This window comes from Triticum urartu, chromosome 3A (assembly GCF_056163025.1).
Source record: "Triticum urartu cultivar PI428250 chromosome 3A, HENAU_Tu73, whole genome shotgun sequence".
Taxonomy (NCBI): domain Eukaryota; kingdom Viridiplantae; phylum Streptophyta; class Magnoliopsida; order Poales; family Poaceae; genus Triticum; species Triticum urartu.
The window spans coordinates 723,634,020-723,641,462 of NC_141875.1; the positions used below are offsets into that span (position 1 = coordinate 723,634,020).

Sequence of the window (7,443 nt, forward strand, 5' to 3'; positions counted from 1 at the left end):
GGGTCACGGATGGGCTCGGAGGCCATCTTTTCGTCCGTGTGCACTTTTCGATGCTGGTTCACGGGTTGGGCTCAGCGGCCTCTTTTATTTGTGCGCTTTGGCATCTTTCGCAGCTGACAGCCGTGCATGATCCCCGTGTTGGCGATGCACTAGGCAGAATTCGGCCTAATAAACTGATCACATATTGATTAAACTTCCGGTACGGTACTATTCGTCCGGTGTATTTCTCGTCGCGCAAATGGGCCGGCCCATTTACTTCGTCCCTGTGCGTTGCCTCCTCTCCTTCCCGAGCCCCGACGACGCCTTCGGCCTTCTCACTCGCCGCCGGCGCCGCCACCGGGGTTGGCGCCGCCGGCCACTCCTATGCTCCCTCCAGTCTCGGAGTCCACTGACTCTGCTCATCCCCTCATTGGATTCGGCGCCTCCCTGAAACACGACCTCCGCCATGTGTTCGCCGCCTCCCCCGAAATCCTATCCCAGCCGCGCCCGAGCTCTGGTGGCCGTGACGGCGTCGCGTGCGCCCGCGGCGGCTCTCTCGTCGCCGGGACCTAGGGTTCGGGCATCCGTGCTTGGTGCCCCGCGTCTCGAGGTCCCCGTCCTCCGTCGTGAGGCATGCTTCGATCTGGTTTTCCCGACGTTTTGTGGCGAATTTGCTCCTGAATTATCAGGTGTGCATGCCCTGTTCTAGCATTCTTTGCTCATTTGTAAGAGATGAGTAGCGGGATGTCGTGCTAAACACACAACAAATATACTTGAACATTAACAAGAAAAGAACGGCGGAGAGATATTAGGATTTAGGAGTAGGGAATGTGGTTGTTCAGTGTGCAAGTGTCACGTCGATGTTCGTAGTCACTGCCATAAACAACGAACCCGCATGATCAACCAGGTTCCTGTAGAACTATGCGGAGAATCTGGTAGTATTGCATACCTGGTTAATTTTAATGCTCCTGTGTTTAGTACTCTCTTTCTAGGCATTGCTCTTAATTTTGAATAATGTGTTAGTGACGCCGAAAGTACTATAATCTAGAGACTAGAGATGAATTAATTTTGTTAATATTGTACTTGCTCTCGTAAACACCCTAGCTCTGTGAATTGGTCATTTCATTAGGTTCTGATTTCATAACTGTATAAAGTACATCTTTTTATTTATTTTTGTTAATTCCGCAGTTTATGCCCAAGCTGTCTAGTTGGAGAGGAGAGACGGGAATATAAACCAATTATGTAATGATACTATCTCCATTATTATCCTTAAAGGCCAGTTTTCTACGCAACTCAGGGAAAACTCATGGGTCCCCATCCTCTGTTTTTGTTTATCAATCATAGTTAGAAACCTCATGACAAACATAGCATTGAAACTATCCTGCAGATCTCGTGTCAGAGAATGAAACTACTCGGTATATCTTTATTTATGTAGTTTCTCCATTCTCGTCTAGATTTTGTAGTCTTCCTTTCAAATATGTGTTAATGACGTGGGTAAGAGTGAACTAATTCAGCTGTATATTCTACCATTTCAGATGCATTAGAATCCCTTAATTCTGGATTCGGAAAACCATCCAGGTCATGATGGAGTATTGGCCGCTTGAGCTTATTTCGCAAGATTACTTTGTAGAAAAGTTTCCTCCTATATCTACTGATTTTAAGTAGGTAAACTGAGCTTCCGTTTTCTGTATTTGATCGCACAAGTACTTTACAGAAGACTGGAAATTTCTGTGGTTGAGTTCTCTGCGAGATGACATGTGTTTCTGCATTTCTTTGCTGCATGTGTTTCCTAGTGGACTTTAGACCAATAGTATTTTCTGAACCAGTTTGTGTTATACGCCATGAATCACATGTTTCCTAATTGATTTAGTTGATGTTTACACATATTTCTTCAGCTTGCTTTCAAAATAAGTAGTGCAAGTAAGCAACGAAAAGGGCTACTAACTGAGTTTACCAGGTTTCCTGTTCTATCTGTGATATGCTATTACACAAGATTAAATGTGCAATGCTAGGGCTATCTGTTTAGATCTTATAAATTTTACATTCTGCTATGAGCAATGCTTATCAAATACTTTCTCTTTTTCATATAATCTTATGTGAGCAATGCATATTCCTTGTGTTCTAATATATATATATATATATCTGAACTTGTTGTTTTATGTGCAGTAAGAGGAGGTTACAGGTCTTAAAATAATGATACAATTAGTTAGAATTTGACTCTACATGCACCGGCTAGAATGGAATAGCAAATGAAGCAACTGTTCTCCTGTTTTGCCATCATGATGAAATGCAATGAACATTTCCAGGTTGCTTATCCATGTGTTGTACATATATAATGAAACTAGTAAGCAAAAAGGATAATGTTTGTTCTCTGATTATGATAATTCTGACATGACTAAGGCTCTTATTATTTGGCTACAGAGATCTGGTTAGGACTATCCTAAAGAACTATTTCTGTTGGTCAAAGATGCTTAAAAATGACGAGTTGATATATGATGTTGCTTCAGTTGATAGCTGTGCAAATATGGAAGTTATATACGACGCTGTTTTGCTTGATAGCTGTGCAAATATCCATGTCGAAATCAGTTTCAATGGGAACCGATGGCTTTGTAATCGGTTCGAAAAACCGGCTATAGGAGTTCAGACCCGATGCTGATGCTGTTTCTGTAGTAGTGAACAAATATATATTTGTTGTAACACCGTGAACTTCTTTTTCCTTACCTGTAATGTTATTACAGCGTAGACTGTTCTAAATCTTCTTTTCCAGAGGAAAATATAGTTTGAAGCATGGGTTGGGGGAACTGCTAATGCATTTATCTGTTTTAATTAGTTAGCTATACTTACTATATCTTTTGTGTTTTTTAGGTAACCATCATCTACGTTCTTGATCATTGATCAATAAGCATTCATTTGCAGAAGAAAAACTACCCGACATGCTTGATCTATGGTGGAGCGCAGATGATCTAGAGCACCTATATGAAGCGTAGTGAAAAATATCGGAAGAGGTTGTTTTATGCCCTGTTTTGTTGTGGAATGGTATTGCTTTTAGTAGGCAGTTGGAAACCACTTGTTTAGACAAACCACAAACCAGAAACCAGATGAGAGGAAAACATTCTTTTCGTCTGTTGTTCACACGAGTACCCAAGAAATTTATTGTATCAAGTAGTAGTATTGTCTCTTGCCAAAAAAAAGGTAGTCGACTCTGTGACCTTGTTGCCCATAAGGTTTTTTTTTGCTGCTTGGAAGGTTTCATAAATTGTGACCTTTGTGGAGTGCCCTGCCTCAGTGATAATTTCGGTTTCATTGTGTCAAATAGACTTCCTATGAAGTTAACCTTCGTTGTAATTATGAGCATGTGAGCAAGTATTCATTCCCAGCTTGGTTCTTTTGCAAGAATTCTTGGTATTGTTTTCAGCTTCTGGTTTCCTCTGAATCCTAGAGAGATAAAATATGTTTCCTGTTTTCTTTACCCGATCACATTTTAAAATCTCAGCTAGGTAATCTGATTGGAATTTCAGCAACTACATGATCAATTTGTGTTGCGGTTATCCTATTTCCAGTTGTCTTATGTTTTAAAGTGGGTGTCATCCGTTGAGCTGCATGGTATTTTTTTCTGTAATATTATTATTGATTTTGGTCCCCTGCCCTACGCTGAAATCCTTTCAATATCCTCAGCTTCCATGCCCCGACCACACTGCAGTCCGTAATGTACATGAAGGGGAGGAGGAGGTGCATCGACAATAGTTTGAATCAGCTCGGGCAGCCGCCATAGTTGGTGATGCTGTGGAGTGGAGGAACTATGGCAGATGGCACTTCCCCTATACTGTTGTGAACTGCAGTAGACTGATGGCACCGTGGTTCACCTTCCATATATGTCTGGAATTTGCCAGGCAAGTAACTCATTATTCTTAAATCCCTGCTCCATTCTCCAGTCCAAATTCAATTAAAGCAAATAAATCGGACTAATCTTTAATGCTGATCAAGAAAAATGTGCATTGTAGAGATGTCCGTCTACCAGGACTGCTTCATGACCAGACTGCATCATAAGGGTTAGAGAAGAACCGGCAGGGGTGGTCTGCATCATCTCTAGTGGTAGCATGCAAGCCTTGATCTAGGTGCTAGCCAACATAATTAGTTCATGTTTTGTATGGATAAGATTGGAGCTCTTCTATTGCTTCTTCTTAATACAGGCTAAATCACTGATTATCTTCATGGTATGTCTAATCATGCATTCTGTCTTCTGGCATTAAGCAAAGTTATTAGGCCTAGGCTTCGCACATTGAATTGATAATCTCTCTGAGTTTCTAGCTCTTTGAATTTCTATTCATGTTCCCGCACGAGTATATAATCGTATTCATAAATATGGGTATTCACTGTGCTTAAGGATAGGGGGAAAACCAAGTGTATTTTTCAGAGGAGTGTTTATGAGATTTGAGGTGCTGCATGATTTCTCTGTATAAGTTTATATGCTCCTATTTGTGTTCTGTACCGATTCTTCCATTATTTTCTTAATAGGATCTGGCTAAGTAAAGTTTGCTATTGAAAGCCCACCTGACATTGGTAGGCAATTCTCTTGAATGGAAGGTTTAATCGAGGATTGAATTGACCACAAACTACTATAGCAGATGCAAGGCATCAATCAGCTCAGAAGAAATGCCAAATGAACTTAATTAGTTTCTCATTGATATCACTAACAGTAATGAGTTTGTGCGATTTCTGACCTGCAGGCTGTAACATGAGTAAAAGCTAACCAATGTATTATTACCTACTCCCTTCGTAAAGAAATATAAGAGCATTTAGATCACTACATTAGTGATCTAAACACTCTTATATTTATTGAGTATCTGGATGTATATGTTACTCCTGTTTTTATTTACTCTGCATATTAGAGTTAACTGAAGTTAAACTTCTTAAAGTTTTACCAATTTTATATAACCAAATATAAATAGATTTCATAACAAATTTATATGATGTGAAAGTACACTCAACACATTGGTATGAATCTAATGGTGGTGAATTGTTATGAATCGGTATTTTGAAAAAATCAAAAAGCATATTTAAAAGTTCCAAAAAAATCTGAAAAAATAGCATGAAAACTTACATGTATTCCGCAAGAACGTGTTAAATTTCGTCGAAAAATGTTGTGATTTGTAGGCTGTACAAAAATAACAAATTTCTGGCCCAATAACTAAAATAAAAGGCCCATTAAAAATGTGTATTTGTCTTTTTCCTGTACGCCAAATGTAAACGTATAATACTGTGAAATTTTGCATATACATAGTATACATGTGCATGTGTGTTCAAAAAATAAATTTGGAATTTTTCACGCTCAAAAAAATAAAAATTGAAAACGAGCTCACTGGAGCTCGGCCTCCGTTGGCATTTTCCGCAGCCTGCAGCTGCTTCTGATCCTATGCGACACGTACCTCGACGAAGCAGTCGTGGAAGTGGGGCCGGATGAGCCCGGCGGCGACGCTGGGGTCGGTCGCGAAGGCCGCTGTGACGGCGCACCGGATGATGGCCTCGGCGTTGGGGCAGGTGGTGCCTGCAACTGCCCCTGCGCGCGGCTCGCCGTCAGGCACATCACGGCGGTGACCCGCGCCGCCGCCATGCTGCTGCTCCTGCTCGCCATGGTCGTACATCCTGGCTGGCCAGGCTTTAGCAGTGGAGTATTTATAGAGCGAGCCAGCCAGGGGTTCGAGTGTTGATCGATTGCATTTGTTTGACAAGTTGTGCAGTGCTAGACACGGTGCGTCGACGAAGGGGTCGTCTTGATCCGAAAATACTTGTCATCAAAATGGATAAAAAGAGATATATTTAGAACTAAAATACATCTAGATACATCCTCTTTTATTTATTTTCATGATAAATATTTCCGGACAAAGGAAGTAGTACCTAGCCGAGGTGACACGAGGTTGTCCGGCTCCCGCCATGGCCGCTGAAGTCAAGGTGAGGAGAGGTACTGTAGGGACCCAGCGGATGGATGATGGATGGGTGGTTGCACGGTGACAGGGAGACGACAACTTTTGCTTTGGAATGGCTATGCGCCTAGATGGAGACCACAAGGCTTCGGTCAGAACTGTCGTAGATGAATGTTACCTATCGGTCCACTGGTCCAGTTGGTGCCAAGCTCCCTCCCCAGCTTGGGACCAGTGGCATGAAGTCAGTCACATTGGCTTGGCCTATGGCAACCGGAATTGTATACCTAGGACGCAAGCCAGCAAGGTCAGCACTCGCATTCTGCTCGTCGCTTGAGATGGTGAGGCGGGAGGAAGATGACAACGAGGGTAAAGATTTGTCGATTCCATCCGCTGCTTGTTGTGCCAAGCAAGTGTCTGACTAGTCTTTGCCTGCTTGGTTTCATTTGTCTGAATCCTTCGATCCATTCGCCCGGCCGATCGTTTGCTTGTGCCAGCAAGCAAGCCTACCTACCCCGCCTGTCTGCTTGTACGAGGATGATGTCATCAACGGGCCGGAGGTGCAACACCACCTTAGATTTGTCAAAAAATCATCATCCATACTAGGGATTTCGATGATTTGTATCTATCTCATTCCTAGTGCGCCTCCAAAGCAGCTCACCAAACTGACCTCATCAGAATATCCATGGACATGTTCGGACATCCGACCGGACGAAAGACCATCCAACCCTATCCCTCCAATAAGGTAGACATCGATTTTCCCTAATGGAAAAGATATCTGAAAACAACTAAAAAAACTAATCCACTCCTCCCGGTCGGAGGCGAGGTTCAATGACCCCCGCACAGGAGCCATCGGCCTCGTTGTCGTTGGCAGTCAGAGCCATATGCCTCTTTTCGCAGCATTGCCGTGCTTATGCGGCGCCTCATCATCCTTAGCCTCAAGCTTCTCGAAAAGTTATTCCCATAGTGCGTCGTTGATGCGAGATGGCGGCGCTCGTGGTCAATCGTACGGGTGCTCTACACGGACATGAACACAACCGTGTTCTTGTCGACGACATCCGGGTTCACGAGGAGCTTCGCTACGACTGCATAATTCGTGTGTTGCACCTGCAGTTGAGACACCGTAGCATGGAGCTCCTACAAAAGCGTCCGATTGAAATGCTCCTCTACCCGTTGCATGGTGAAGATGTCGTCCGCCGCGCCACCCACGACATAAGCGACCATCATCTCCTCCTTCGGCACGGGTGCCTCCTCCTCCCGCGACCCCACCATGGCCGTGGGATTGCCTTCCTCCTTGTCCTCCATCTCTTCCATAGATCTTGAAGGTTGGCCAACATTAATGTGGGCCTGACGTCGGGCTTCTGCAACGTGGACCTCCGTTGTGATTTTGGCGCAGTGCTCCGGAGTCAACATCTTGTACCATGTGATTTTGGCATGGACCATGGCAATGGTAGATGCGAACTAGGGGGGTGCTGGAAATATGCCCTAGTGGCAATAATAAAATGGTTATTATTATATTTCCTTGTTCATGATAATTGTCTATTGT

The 7,443-nt window shown here is 43.3% G+C and overlaps 1 long non-coding RNA gene across 1 annotated transcript; it reads left to right on the forward strand.

The window, feature by feature from the left end:
* The first annotated feature begins 248 nt into the window (after nucleotides 1–248).
* LOC147982213 (uncharacterized) lies at nucleotides 249–3,863 on the forward strand. Its single transcript, XR_015600007.1, has 4 exons — nucleotides 249–668; nucleotides 1,515–1,644; nucleotides 2,845–2,984; nucleotides 3,655–3,863. It is a non-coding gene; the product is annotated as an uncharacterized LOC147982213 (long non-coding RNA).
* The last annotated feature ends 3,580 nt before the right edge of the window (nucleotides 3,864–7,443 follow it).